The sequence below is a fragment of the Rousettus aegyptiacus genome, unplaced genomic scaffold (assembly GCF_014176215.1).
Source record: "Rousettus aegyptiacus isolate mRouAeg1 unplaced genomic scaffold, mRouAeg1.p scaffold_m13_p_9, whole genome shotgun sequence".
Classification (NCBI taxonomy): domain Eukaryota; kingdom Metazoa; phylum Chordata; class Mammalia; order Chiroptera; family Pteropodidae; genus Rousettus; species Rousettus aegyptiacus.
Window position 1 is genome coordinate 5,550,001 of NW_023416312.1, and position 14,886 is coordinate 5,564,886.

Genomic DNA, 14,886 nt, shown 5'->3' on the forward strand with positions numbered 1-14,886 from the left:
TGTGCCTTGAGCTCTCCGTTGCGACGTAATGAGGCGCCGCTTGCCTCCTGGAGTGAACTCCCAAGCGCTCTGCTCCAGCCTTGTAGCTCAGAGAGGCGGTGTGGAGGGAGGAGTGTCCCGGGCCCTGGGGAAAGCAATGAGACTCCTGGGCATTTTTTTCTGCCCTAAACAAACACAGGGTTTCTACCAAATGGCTCTCTGTGCTATCTGCCCTCCGAGGATCCCAGAAGCGTCACCTCCACCCGTGTACTGTCGCCCAAATCCACCCGCGTGTGGAGGACCCCTAAGCATCTTTGTTGCCTGTTAACTCTTGCGACACCCTATGGCTCCCAATAAATGTAATTCTGTGTCATCTGCCTTCAGAGACGCACTCAGGTGGGTCCCCGGGCTCATCGTCGGTCAAATCAGGTGGCTGCGGAATCATTTAGAAATGAACCGACGGTGGGCGGGAGCACTAGGTGGGTGAGTGGGTCCTTAGGCATCAAGTCCGGCTGCAGCGCTCACGGCGAAGGTGATGTCAGCGGCTCTGACTTACATAAGAAGCTTTCCCGGTTGCTGCAGCAGCTGCGCGGATGTGCGGTACCCCCGAAAAGTGCAGGGCGGGGGCGCTCTCACGGCATCCTTCCCCGGGGATTTCTGGGCACCTCTGCCTTGCAACCCAGCTCGCGCATTGCCCCCCGAAGAAAACCCTTTGAACGCCTCCCCGGGAATTCGCTGCTTTTCTGCAATAACAACAATAATAGGCGTAATTAATAAATGATGTGCGCGATCGGTTTTCGCAGCTATAAAAGACCGGAGTTGGGTTAATGGCTGGTTGTTTAAAAGGGCAATTCCGGGGATGAGTTCTGGAAAGAATTAGGACTGCCGTAGGCCAAGTCGTATTTTACTTTTGGGACTTGAAATGAGCGCTTTAATCCTGCCTCCCTTTTACCCCAAACCGCACAGCAGGAGCAGCCCCTTCACTTTCCACAGCGCTGATATCTGGGGAGTGCGGTCGGTGTGAGTGGTGATTTTACTTCAAAAGAACTGGAGGGAAGTTTTGCAGACTGTTGAGTGGTGCGTACATTTCCCGTGTGTGTGCGTGTGTGTGTGTGTGTGTGTGTGTGTGAGAGAGAGAGAGAGAGAGACAGAGAGAGACAGAGAGAGAGAGAGACAGAGAGAGACAGAGAGAGAGAGAGAGAGAGAGAGAGAGAGAGAGAGAGAGAGAGAGAGAGAGACCACTCATTAAATCACACAAATGAAACTCAGTACGGGAGCAGACTGTGTCCTTTTCTCTCTTTCTTTAGAGGCAGCGGTGAGTAGTTATTTACCTGGAATCTGACACAGTCCTTTCAAGTCCTTTTAACTAGAGTATGAACTAATGGTTAATGGAGAAAAGGGGAAAAAATTTAACCTGTGCCTATAGTCGATGATGAATATATGCTCTATTTTTGAATATTTATACACAAATAAATAAATATGGGGATAATATAATACTCAGGGATGGACTTAAGAATCTCTTACTTTAAAAATTTTTTTGAACCTCTACACTTCATATTATGGTTTCTGTGCAAGTGGTTTATTTCTGAGGGAATCCCAGGAAGCACAGCAAGAGAGTGAGAAGTGGGACAGGACAGGGAGGAAAGCTCATGCAAGCTGTGAGCTTGGTTACCACTGAGGGCAACCGGGATTCAATCTAGCACCCACCTCAGAAGTTCTACTGAGGAGTGAGAAAGCTGGAGTATTTATCCACCAACTTCCACATGAACTCCCTGGTCCCTATGTGTGGGCCCACCATGCTCCCAGGCCAAAAAACCTGCAGGTATATTTACAAGACTATCTGCAGGGGTCCTCTGGGGGAGGGCAGAGGAGCTATGGGTGGAGTACCAGTGGCATCTGCTACATTATGCATCTCCTTTCAGCATTGCTCAATACCTAGGGAAGTATCAAAGGAAGTGACCCATGTTACTTTTTTCTCTCCCTTTGAAGGTGTCTGGGCACTTCAATGCTCCCTGTATAGCCTTTTTACCAGGATTACCAGTCCCCATGTAGTCTGCGTGGGGCTTCATCCATGGATAGCTGCTTCCTGTTGCCCTGAGACAGCCTAAGGGATTTGCAGGGATGATACGATCTGACATATACTTTAGTGAAGTCACTCTGGAGGCAAGTCTGAAGACTGGTAGACCAGTTGAACAATGTGACCAATGATCGTGGCTAGGACTATGGAGGTAGCTAGAGCCAGTGGGAAGTGGTAGGATTCTGAATTCATTTAGGAAATAGCATTAATAGGACTTACTAACAGGATTGGGTACAGGGTATTAGAGGAAAAAAACAACTATGGATGACTCCTCGTTTTTTTAGGGGGAGGGGAAGGCTTAAACAACTCATAGAAGGTGGTACCATTTCCAGAAATGTCTAAGGGTAGTGGAAAAGTGGATATTTTATTGTGGGGAGGATGGAATCAGTAGTTTTCTATTTGTGCCATGTTAACTTGAGATGCCTCATGTGACTTAGAGCATTAGATGTGTAAGTTTAGAACTCAAGAGACAGGTCCAGGCTGGAGATACAAATATGAGACATAAGGGTAAAGATGGTATGTGAAGCTATGGAGCTAGGGATAATGTAGATAGCAAAGAAAAGGGGGCCAGTACTTAGCCTAAGGCAGCCCAACTTTGGAAGTTTAGAAGAGGAGAAAGACTGAGAAAGAGCAGCCAGCAAGCTAGAAGGAAAATCAGAAGAGTGTAGTATGATGGAAGCCGGAAGGTGTTTCAAGGATGAAGTCAACTTGGTCAAATGCTTCTGACAGTAAGATGAGCACTGAGATGAGACCATTGAGTTTGGTAACTGGTAAGCAATTAATGGTCTTGATAGGTGCCATTTACATGTAGGGGTGGAGATGAAGGCCAAATTAGAGGGGATGCAGAGAGAACAGGAGGGATGGAAGAACAGATAGTAAACGCAGATGCCTCTTGTAAGTAGTTTACTGTGAATGAGGAGTGGGGAAATGGAGCAGTGGTTGGCAGGGAATACAGTGTTGAGGGAGACTTTCTTAAAAGGTATTAATTTTTAGGCATATTTAGATTCCAGGGAGAGGGGGAAATTGATGATGCTGAAGAAAGAACTGGATAATTGTGGAAGACTTTGAGAAGTGGAGAATGGAAGGGAACAAAGTGCCCTTTCATCCATGGGAACTGGTGGGAAAATGGAGGATGTGGGCAGGTGAATTGATGATGGTGAGATGGAGTGTTCTTATACGATTACATTTCTTTTCTCTGTGAAGTACCTGATGAGTTCATCAGCTGAGAGGGTGTTGGTGATGGGAGGAGAGAAGGGAAGGTGCTAAAGTCGTTTCCGGGGGGTGGGGGGTGGGGAGGGAACATGGATGCAGTAAAGAAGTGTAGGAGAAATTACCTGGTTATAGTGAGAGCCTTCTGAGATTTATGGTCATAACCTTGAAGTTCAGCGTTTTACTCACTCGAACCTGAGACTTTGGAATTACATTGTGGACCTCGACCCCAAGCTGTTCATCCTTAGACATTTTAATGTTGTTGGCTTTTTGGTTGCTGTTGATTATATTTAGTTGCTGAGTTTTAAAGTAAAATTTATATTAAAATTGAGCATTCATACAGAAAAGTACACAGACCATAAATGTACAACTTGGTTAATTTTCACAAAATGTTCAACTCATGTAACCATCATCCATATCAAGAAATAAAGCATTACTGTATCCTGAAAATCCTCACTCCCCCAGACCCTTTACCAGTAAGTATCCCCCTTCCCAAAGGTAACCACTATTCTGACTTCTACCTCCGTCAATTAGATTCTCCTGTTTTTGAACTTTATGTAAGTGGAGTCATATAGTATATACTTTTTGGTGTGCAGCATTGTTCACCCATTGTGTTTGCAAGGTTCTTCCATATTGTTGCATATACAAGTAGGTTGTTCATTCTAATTGCTGAATAAAATTCTTTTGTGTGAATATACCACAATTTGTTGATCCATTCTCTTGGTCATGGCTATTTGGGTTGTTTCCAGTTTAGAGCTGTTGACACATTCTTTTTTACTTGCCTTTTGAGGAGTTTATGTATACACAGCTGTTTGGTATATATCTAAAAGTGGAATTGCTGGATCAAAGGGGATGGATATGTTTGGCTTTAGTAGCTACAGTTCTAACAATATTCTAAACTGGTTGTACCTATTTACACTCCTATAAAAGTAGGAGTACCTATTTACACTCCTATGAAAGTTCCAGTTTCTCCACATCCTCACCAACACTAGTATTGTGTTATTCATTATAGCTACTATAGTAGGTTGGTAATAAAAACCTTGTGGTTTTAACTTCTCTGATAGCTTGCGAGATTGAGCACGTTTTCATATATGTATTTCTGACCATTTGAATATTCTCTTTGTGAATTACCTGTTTAAGGCCTTTGCTCATTTTTCAGTAGGTTTTTTGTATCTTTTTCATTGTATTGTAAGAGTTCTTTCTATATTGTGGATATGAGTAATATGTGAGCTATAGGAATTGCAAATAACTTTTCTCACTCTGGCTTGCCTTTTCACTCTAAGTGCTGCCTTTTGGTGAGCAGAAGTTCTTATTTTTATGTAGTCCAGTTTATCAATCCTTTACTTTATGATTGCTGTTTTTGTGTTCTGTCTATTCTTAAATTCTTCACTGACCCCAAGGTTACGAAGATGTTCTCTTATATTCTAAAAGTTTTTTGTTTTGCTTTTGTCATTTATATCCATGATTCATATGAAATTGATGTTTGCAAATGGCATGAGGTGTAGGGGTCAAGATGACTTTTTTCCCATATGGATACACAATTGATCCATTGTCACTTACTGAAAAGATCACCATTTCTTCATTGCTCTATGGTGACATCTTTGTTGTCTATTCATTGGATTGATTTAATTTTTAGCTAACATTTATTGAGTTCTGCTATATGCCAAGATCTTTATATGAATTACCTAATTTAATTTCACAACTCCAGGTGAGTGGTGCAATTATTTTCCCATTTTACTGAGGGTTAGCAACTTGCTCCAGGTAGCAACAGCTAGAAAGTGCTGGAGCCTAGAATGAGGATCCGGGTCCAAGTCCACAGCTTTGTTCCCAAGTACTAGACTTTTCTTCTGTGCATTGCCACAAAAATCTAGGGGAATTATTATATTTAAATCAGGGCCTTTATCTATATGCTTATGTCCACTTGACAAGCTTCATCTCTTGCTTTTATACCCATTGGCCCTCCCTGCCTTCTCCATTTTCTGCCGGTTTAGTTATACTAAACTACTGGGGGTTCCCCAATTTGCTAGGCTTTCTTAGTTCTCATGCCTATGTACATCTTACTCTTTCCTCTTCTGGAACATTTCACTGACTACTTTCTACATGATCACTCTTTGGTACTTAGCTGATATATCATCTTCTCTGTTAAGTGGAACCTGATTCTTTGCCCACCACCTACCTACCTACAAGTTATCTAGAACTCTGTGGTAATCTTTCTCTTAGCTTTTCTCATTGTGAATAGCAGACAGCGTTATCACTCTATCTATATTCCTTCAGCCCTCAACTCTCATGTTGAAGGCCGCTAACTGCAAACTCCTGGGACTCTGCCTAGGGCTTTTTTCCCCTGGGTAATGGACTATGCTTGGCCTTCCTTGCACACAGGGAAAGCCAGAATTGCCAGTGAGTTAATACTCCTGAAGCAGCACTCAACCAGTGATGGACAAGGTGCTAGTAGATGAATACCCCCACCTTCTTCGCCCTTTGAGTGAGAGAACTCTGAGGCATGTTCTACATCATCTCTCAGAGTTCCACAGTAGCATTGAGCTCTAGTTGCCTACAGTGGTGACTTATTAGATGACAGACTTTGTATTCTCTGCCTTCCTTTGTCCATCTCACTTTCTCATTCACCTATGGGTGTTTCCTGAGGACACTTCTCACATAAACTACTTGTAATTGAACTTATACTTGTACTTATAGGGTCTGGGGGAATCAAGACAAAAACAATCTGTTTAATTTTTGAACTGTGATGGCAGAGATCTAGGCCCTCAGGATTATTATATTAGCCACATGCCTGGCCCCTCTCAGATGCTCTGTGTTGGGTCTGGAAATAACTTACTACCTTTAGGAGAGATCTTTAGTGTTTCCGGAATGAGAAGGGGCACAGAAAGAGCTCAAGTCTAAGATGATGATAACACACCTCCTCAGTTCTTCAACAGTCCATTGCCAGCCTTTTAGAGTACTGTTTATCATCCTATGAAATGAGGTCAGTAATGGCCCTAAGATATACAAGTTCCCTATTTGAGAAGCCTAATTTCAACCAGAACAGATACAGAAACTGCTAAACCTGCAAAGAAACTAGGAAATAACACATTGGGTGAATTGATCATTTTGGGTTGGTATGGTAATGCTAATCATGGGTTCATTCTGCTTTTGGAAGGATGATGCTGTTCTTCCTCATTCTGTTCATTTCAACACATGTGAAAACCTTTTGCAAATTGGTTAATGTGGTTTTTTTTTTTCTTTTTGATGTTTCAGTAACTGTGGTTATGTTTCTTTTCCTCCTGTCTCTACTCAGTGAGTTTCTTTGAGGCATTATGAGATCCTAACAACTCCATTGAAAGCTGCTTTTAAACCCATCACAGAACAACTGAGAATAAAGCAATCTTTCAAAAGTTAATAATTCATGGTTGTACTTTCCTCATAACCAGTAACAGCAACACATTTCTTTCTTGACTTTTCTTGTTGTACTGAATTGGGCTTTTAAATCAAAACTGCAGAACTACTTTACCTAGGAAATCCTTGAGAGTTGGTTAGGCTGATATTGCTAAGATGGTAACAATAAAGATTTCCTTTTTCCTGTTTTTGGGGACCTTTTCCATACAATGCCATCAAGAAAGCGTAAATTCCACATAAGCTCTCAGAAAGCCTTCAATCTCAGAGCTTCTAGTCTACCTTTCATGGGCATTACCTCTAATTTGCAATGACATATGAAATCTCTCCTATTGTCCCACATTAGCACAAGAGTCTTAAAGATTCATTGACTTCATATAATAATTTGAAATTTTAGGGACAAAGACAATTTTAAATGTAGTTGAAATTTTGTTTTAACAGTTCAGTTTAATTTATTTTTACTCTATTAAAAATAGTGAAATATAAGATTTTGTGGGACATTATTGAAAAGTCAGGGGAAGAGTATGCCTGGAACAAACCATCACAAAACTTCTGAAAATTCTTTTCATGTCAAGAATTCATCATGAATCGCATCTTCATAATAAATGAAAATAAAAAATAATGAAGTGGGAATGGTTTCTCAATGTAAGCCTGTCATTCTAAGGTCTAAATTTGTTGAAACAAGGTTTTGGAGACTGAAATCCCATGAAGGACAGCAACACTGTCTAGCTCATCTTTCTGAATGACTAAGACAGGCATGATCAACTTTTATTTCTGACATTAATCTCTCTCTCTCTCTCTCTCAACCCACTAATGAACATGAGAAGGTTTAGGTGTACTGAAATAGAAATCTGAGGGCCAGGGCATCCATATGCTGAAAAATTACTTAATTATGAAGGTCCTAAACCCTTCCAAGTGAAATTAACCAAGAATAAAGTGAATTTAACAAGCGTTTGAGAATCTTGAGCTTTTAGAGTTGGGAAAGACCTTAGAACCCATTGAATCCAACCTCCCACTCAAATGGCAACCCATCTGGTTTCCACACCCTCTGGAATTGGAAGTGGCCATCCCACCCTAACTGTATTGCTGGGTAGTTCCCATTCTCAAACAATCCTCATCTATAATAAGACTAAATCTTTCTTTTTGTAGCGCCAGCCTTTTAGTACTAATTTTAGTTTGTGGAGCTATATGGAATATGTTTATAATTTCTTATCCAACATATCTTTTAAGTGGCTTGAGGTTATGGTTATGGTCCCTTCTAAGCTTTCTTCATTTTAGGTAAAACAACTTTAGTTCTTTCAACCAGGCCACTTAATGCTGAGTTTCCTGTCCCCTCCCATGCTTGTTGCCCTCTGCCACAGGTCTAGAACATGAATGGACCCATTCCTTCATATGAATGCCCCACTACCAATAAGATGGCCCTTGTTGTAACTATTGCAAGACATTATTGGTGCATTTTTGTTCTTATGGCCCAACAAACTCCTTACATTTGTAGGGACAGTTCTTTTACATGAGGATTCCTCTATTCCATTTGTGCAGTTGGTATTTTGAACTTAAATTTCACAAGACTTCCCTATTGTCTCTGTTAAATTGAATCTTGCTCGCTTTGCTCTTTCACTTCCAATCAGTGGTAATAGTTTAAAACCTTGATTCAATGTGTCAGCTACTGCCCATGGCATTTTGCTCTCTGCAGATATCATAAACATGATTCTAGCCCATCACCCACATCTTCGATAAAGTTATTGTTCAGATGGACCGAAGGCCAGAGCCCGTTGGCAGTAACTACTAGCAACATCCTTCCAAGTCGATGTCTATTAATCAATATTCCTTGGGTACCATTGTTTCAGCAGCCACAAATCCTCCCCCCACCATCCCATTCAAACCACATTTCTCCACCTTGCCCACAAGATCTGTCATCATGAACGATTTTCAAATGGTTTGCTGAAATCAAGATACCATATGTCTGTAGTATTCCTTTGATCTCCCAGTATAATAAACCTACTCAAAAGGGAAATGAGGTTAGTCTGGCTCAGACTGGACTCACTTACAGCCATCAGAGGGGCCATTTAAATTTTTTTGTATATAATGGATAAAGAGTTTATTTTTGGGAATCTGCTTTGGTGTTTTGGCCATAGAATGACTGCACCTTTGGACTGCAAGGGGACTCTGGGTCCTAGAGTTCATTTCTTTTACTCCAAAGTGCCTGGTTTATAAAAGGCAGAGAATCAGAGTATTTATCCTTTCCTTTCTTTTAGGATACCTGATGAGAACTTTATATCCTTATTTCTTAAGGAGAGGTTTGCTTAGGGTCAGTTTGAGGAAAGTTGACAAGTGTCAGGTTTATCAAATTGTTGAGAAGCAAGTGAGTATGTGGTTAAGAGTTTGGACTCTGAAGTTAGCTCATTTTAGGTTCAAATCCTGGGCCTGCACTTTCAAAGCTATATGACTTCGGAAAATTTGCTGAATATTTTTTCATCTATTATGGAATGGAGATAAAAACAGTACCTACTGCATTATATTGCTGAAAGAACTGAAGGAATCAAGGTACACAGGCACTGAGAATTGTGCCTGGGACATGGTGAGCCCCTGGTAATTATTGGTTGTTTATATTATTGGTACTGTAATTGGATCATGCAGAGTGGGAGGCATGTGCTATTTTTTTTGTGAGTAGGTGAAAACTTGAGCCTGAATCTGTGAAATGCTGGGTCAGAGGGAAGGAGATAGCCGACCAATCAATGCTATTTCCCTCTGCATAGTCAAATGACTTTTAAGATTTTATGCTTTCTATGGTCTCTTATTGTTATGCACACAAGTATAGGAAAAAAAATGACCAATGATCTTATAATCCAGATTCATTCATTTATCTTATGCCAGGCAATATTCTTGACATTTGGGTCTCATCAGTGAATGAAACATTACAAAGAGCTTATAGTGGAGAGAGACAAACAATAAACAACAAACAATGCATTTAAGGAGATTACAAAGCAATTAGGGGGTGATAAGTCGTGGGCTAAAAGTTATAGAGCAGGGTGAGAGAAGTCCAGAGGATTTGAGTGGGATTTGCTATTTTAAATAGGGCGGTCAGGTGGGCCTCATTGAGGAAGCAGCATTTGAGTGAAGATTGGAAAGAGGTGAGGGAGTTAATGATGTAGGTAGCTGGAGGAAGAGTATTCCAGCGGAAGGAACAAGAGCCAGCGCAAAGGCCCTGAGGTGAGAGCATACCTGGCATGTTGGAGGGACGGCAAGCTGGCCAGTGTGGTGGATGTGGAATGAGCAAGGAGGGGAGCAGGAGGAGAGTAGGCCAGGGAGGTGAGGTTGGAGGGCAGCTCATGTAGGGTCTAGTAGGCTGCCGTGAGGGCTTTGCTTTTTGCTCTGAGTGAAGTGGGGACTCTTGGAGGGTTTTAAGCCTGGGAATGACATGATTGACTTATTGTTTAAAAGGATCACTTTGGCTATTGTGTCAAGAAGAGACTGGGAGAGATAGGGGTAGGAGCAGGGTGACCAAGTGGGAGGCTGTTGCAATTGTCCTGGTCAGAGATGGTGATGGTTTGGTGAAAGTAATGAGAAGTGGTTGGATTCAATTTAGAGACATTGACATTTTCTGTTTCATGTTTAGGCAATTCAACTCACAGGAAAGGGCATAAAATTGAGAAGAAAAGGGAAGCTCTCCCAAATTACTCTGCCAGGTTTGCTCCAGAAGAAATAGTGTTACAATGTGCCGTGCTTTTTCTAGGAGCAAAGGGGAATTTTCACATAGGTCTAATGTGTTTTATGAAGCCACTTCTGACTTTTGAGGAAATAAAAATTTCTTCCAGGATCTTGTTTACTAATCTTATTTTTCTGTCTTGCAAAAATTTAAAAGGTGTTCTAATAAATATTCCTTAAAAATCAATTTATAATTTCCGTACAGTGAAATGTATGGATTGCAAGTACATAATCTGATGAGCTTTAACAACTGTATGCACTTGTTTAACCCAAATCCCTATTGAGAGAGAGGATTTCCTCACTTCATATAGATTAGGAGTCCCCAACCCTTGGGTCACAGTACCAACCATGGCCTGTTAGGAATGGGGCTGCACAGCAGGAGGTGAGTGGCCGGTGAGCCAGCAAAGCTTCATCTGTATTTGCAGCCGCTCCCCAGCACTAGCATCATGGCCTCAGCTCCACCTCAGATCATCGGGAGTTAGATTCTCATAGGTGCACCGGTCCCTGGTACCAAAAAGGTTGAAGACCATTGATGTAGGCCATACTTTTTTGAGGTAGGAAAGCAGTATTCGAACTATGGCTCCCTCACATTGGTCCCTACTGGGGCTGTAGTATGAATACAGACATGGAAGAAAGTGATTCCACAGGAATTTCTGAGCTCTCCATTAGGATCAGACTAAGAACTAGTGATTCCCTGTATGAGATTTGCAAAGGAACAGACTTCCAGCTATAAGATGAATAAGTCCTGGGATGTAAGGTACAGCATGGTGACTATAGTCAATAATGATGTATTATATATTTGAAAGTTGCTAAGAGAGTAGATCTTAAATGTTCTTATCACAAGAAAAAAATTTGTAAGTGTGTGGTGATGGATGTTAACTAGATTTATTGTGATCATTTTGCCTAACAATATTCAATACAAATATTGAATCAGTATGTTGTACACCTGAAATTAATGCAATCTTGTATGTCAATTATATCACAATTTTAAAGAGATTGAAAGAAAAGAAAAGATTTTAAAGACCATTGGAACAGTGGAGTTTTCTCTTTCTGGTGTGGGTGCCAAACTTTAGGGAGGACCTGGTTTGAGACAAGGATAAGAATCTGGCCTCAGAGGCCCCATGAGTAATTTAGCAGTAGGAGTTTTTCTAAAATAAACCTAAAATAACATTTAAAAAGACATGGAAAAAAGTTTCTTACTCTGAGGCACATTTCTAAGTAGTAGAGAACACTGATTTACAACCATTCTCATTTTATGCTGAAGCTTGAAGACTGGATAGAAGATGAAGAAAGTTCTTTAAATTTTATTTCTGATTATTCTAAGTACATTAAGATTTGTGAAATAAGAAGCCCCATTTTAGAGTTCAGCTACTCTTGATTTTTAATACCAGATATGTGAGAGAGGGGAGAACTAGTAGCTATGTGGAAGGATGACAGCCAGAGAGACATAATGTTCATTAGAATATAATATCAATATTTATGTTTCTGTCCAGCATGCATCTGCGCTCTGTTCTTCAAGTCTGTATTTCTATTTTAATAATGCAAGTAAAGTTGTATTTTCCTTTTTTTATTTCACATCAGAATTCTGCTGCCTCAGCCAGTCCCCCACTCACTGCTGAAGAGCTTCAATTGTGAGATGGCCCATGTTTATTGAGAATTCAATTTTAGAGATTAAATTTGAGGGGGGAAAAGTGAAGCATGATAAATACCTTAGAAATCCTTTTCCATGCAAGAAGTCATGGAAAGACAGATGCTTCAAAGTTTGAAGCATTGTTGGGGGAAAATGGGCAAACCAAGAAGATATACCAGGAAGGATTCCCTGGAAGGTTTTCTAAGAGTTTCACTTGGGTTAAATGTCTTCAGTGTGAGAGAAGAGATGTTGATACCATGGTCCATTATCAGATGTCACTAGTGCTCATCTGGCAAAGTTTTAGCATTTGCTAATTAAAATTAATACAATTACATGAAGAAAAATATATTGCATAAGGTTGTGCTGATGTGGCTTTATTTTAACCCGTTGCCCCATATCCTATACCAGCAAATCTCAGGCCAACAATAGGATGAGAAGTGATAGTGAGAAATGGGATTCGCTTACAAAATATTTGAATAAAGACAATGAATGGGGTAGACTATTAAGGGCATTGGATTATCAATGCAAATTTGAAACTCTTTTGTTTTTTTTAAATTGATTTGTCAATTTGAAGTTTTAATGGCTGTTGAGTGAGAAGGAAAATTAAAAAAAAAAGCCAAAGAGATACCCTCTTTTACTTCTCATTGTGTACTTTGTTTTCTTTCCAAGTTGCTCTGTATGCTTTTCAGTGGCCTGATCAGGTTGGTTATATCATGCTCTGCACTTAGGAAGCTTGGGTTCAAGATTTGCTTACTGAGATACTGGGATTTTGTTATGATCACAGTCTGTGCTCCTAATCCTGGTACCTTTCTAGTAAAAGTATGTGTTTGTGTTTGATTCTATCAGTTCTGCCACTTGCCAGCTGTGAGTCCTTGGACAGATTCTTAGTCTCTGTGCCTTAGTTTCCTTATCTGTGAAATGAGGATACTATCAGTACTTACTACATAGAATTATTGAGATTAAGTGAATTAATCTATGGACAGTGCCATCGGTATGTAGCACATACACAGAATAAGGCTAATACATGTATACCATTGATGCTACTATTTTTGTTGTTGTTTTATTATTATTAGCAGGAGGCTTTGGTAAAGGAAATAGGTATAAAAATAGATAAAACCCAGCCCTTGTGGCTTGTCAACCAGTGTAAATATTCTGGTCAGCTGGATGTCTGGTCAGCTGGAATATGAGGCAGAAGAGTGTCACTCTGCTTTTTGGCTCGGCTGGCCTAACTCATGTTGTGGAACACTACAGGAACAATTTAACATCCAGTTGCCATTACCCCCTCATTCTTAGGGTTGTGGACTTCCACTGATGATAGGAGAGTTCTGGTTGAAGATCTGTGCCATTGTGGAAGTGGTGCAGAGTAGAGACACCTATACCTTCACTTTCTTTTCCTATAATGACAGGTCCAGGGCTTTGTCTTCTGCTCCTTGTAGTCAGACATCTGGCATGGAACAGCTAGCATAAGAGAGATGATAGATCTGGGAAGACCATGACACAGAATCCCTGTGATGTTTACCAAGTCTTTCCCTTTTTCTTTTCCTCCTGAGCCTACAGTGAGACTACATTTCCTATTTTTTATCGATTACGCCTCTCTTACAGTTGGGTATGACCATTTGACTGAATTATGTCCAGGTGGATAGTGGGAGCAATAATTATTCTACTTTGGGATGGTTGTATAATGGCTCCTGCACAATCCTTTGCAGTTTATTTCTCTCCCGCTCTGCTGACTGCATACAGAAGATTCAGCAGAGGACTCCAAGGCTCTAAGAGATGGTAGAGCCACCAGATGGATGGAGCCTGGGTCCCTAAATCACTCCATGAAAAGTTCTTTGCCAGTACCTGATTGGATTTCACATGACAGAGAGTTAAATTTTTATTGCGAGATTTAGGAGATGTTTGTTACAGCAGTTAGCTGACTCTGACTAATACAGAGGTATAGTGCAGAGAGAGGAGGACTGGTTTTCCTGGAAATGCACAGATGATAAAAGTATTCTGAAGTTTTTGGTGTTCTTTTAGTAACTAAAAGGAGCACCAAACTGTATGTAGGGCCTTTTATTTCTGAGAGATCTAAAGAGTTTATATGTGTGACCAGAATAGTGTGGCAGCTTTTCTCAGATAAGCAAACAGAAATAAAAACCTGTTAACAGAGTTCTAGTTTCTAGAGAAATGTTGCTACCTGTAACCAAAAGAATTCTCTGTCCTCCCCTCCCCTCCCCTCTCCTCTCCATATTTACATGTATTTGTAAAATTTTTAAGATCTAATTATCATACAAATACAGCAATGTGCACAAATCACGTGTACAGTTCAATGAATTGTTACAAATTGAACACACTTCTGTAACCAGCACCTGGATCATGAAACAACATTTGCAGTCCTCTAGAAATTCTGCCACTGTTCTCTTCCAGTCATACCTCCCCCAAAATAGCCATTATCCTGACTTCTATGAAGCATAAATCACTTTGGCCTGTTTTAGAATCATACAGTATATGCTTTTTTATTTTATTTTATTTTTATTATTTATTTATTTATTTATTTATTTATTTATTTATTTATTTATAGATGAGGCAACCCTTGGTTGATCTCACAGATTGCAAAGACCTTGTCAGCTTACAATCTCTTATTTTTTATTTTTTACTCCTACAGCACCTGGTATTGCACGATGGTCTCCCATCCAAGTACTAACCAAGCCCAATCCTGCTTAGCTTCTGAGATCAGATGGGATCAAGTATGTTCAGGGTGGCATGGCTGTAGACCAGTATATGCTTTTTTAGATTAGGATTTTTTGCTCAAAATTATGTTTATGTGCTTTATTTATGTTGTCGCATATAGCTGTAGTTCATTTATTTTTATTGCCGTATAGTATTCCTTCATATGAATATAGCATGATTTACTCTC

General features: G+C 40.4%; 1 protein-coding gene and 1 pseudogene across 1 annotated transcript in view; one reads left to right on the top strand and one right to left on the bottom strand.

The window, feature by feature from the left end:
- Positions 1-14,886, top strand: part of NHS (NHS actin remodeling regulator) — a 331,581-nt gene that overhangs the window by 1,669 nt on the left and 315,026 nt on the right. The window lies entirely within an intron of this gene.
- LOC118608252 lies at positions 14,626-14,744 on the bottom strand (annotated as a pseudogene).